We start from the raw sequence: 964 nt of genomic DNA on the forward strand, positions 1-964 counted from the left end.
GTCCGATGCGCGTGTCCAGAAGCTGGGATCGCGGTCGCTCTGCGGTGCGCATTTGCCGCCTCGACTTGGGCGGGCGACGTTTGTCGAGGCAAGGCAGCAGTCGCCGGCTGACTGGACCATGGCGATCCGAGCTCTCGAAAAGCTACAGAGGTTGGATGCAGCGCGTCAGTCGAGCAATGAGTAGGCGTGTTAGAGGACAACTCGTAAGAATACTATATTATTGCCTGTCAAGGGAGACACTTCGCACTGCGAGCTTGACGGGTATGTGCTGGGTGAGAGGTCTTGGCGCCTCTGTAAGACACTTGCCTGAGGGCAAATTGAAAACTGAATTACATCGTCATTTACAAAGCTAACCCTAGCCCGAGTCGTGTAGGTGTAGGGGATTGAACTTCACATTGAACTTCACCTTGAGCTTCACCTTGCACTGCAAGGTTGTCATGGAGAACTCCGGTCGTAACAGCCTCTGTCTCACCCCACGTAGATGGTACATGAATGTAACCAGAAATTTCGTTGATGCACACACCGCACTTGTATAGCAGTCGACGCAATCCAGATCAACAAGTACTTACAATAGTGTGATCGTGCAATCGGGTTAGGGTTCGAACCCCACCGGCGCTTGCATTCTCAATACATGTACATGTATCGCAGGACATTTTATAGATCTGTCAAAATCGAATCTAGAAGCTTGTAGCGATCCTGCAACTTTTCAAACGGCGAGTCCGTCCAAGCGGCAAACGCAGGTATTCAGCATGACGGTTTAGTGCAATCATACCTTCTCGGCCTTTTGGCTAATGGGCAAACGGGTGTATTTGACTTTAAACCCTAAACACTGCTTTTGTCTACAAATTGGTCTCATGCATACCTTGCTCTTCCTTGCGGGTCGCGCGAACGATAAATAGTCAATGGACGCGCGCCGCTCCGTCAAGAGACTGGGGTGTGGGGGCCGAAGCCCCTGAGCCCTTCG

This window comes from Saprolegnia parasitica (genome assembly GCF_000151545.1).
Source record: "Saprolegnia parasitica CBS 223.65 unplaced genomic scaffold supercont2.68, whole genome shotgun sequence".
Lineage (NCBI taxonomy): Eukaryota > Oomycota > Saprolegniomycetes > Saprolegniales > Saprolegniaceae > Saprolegnia > Saprolegnia parasitica.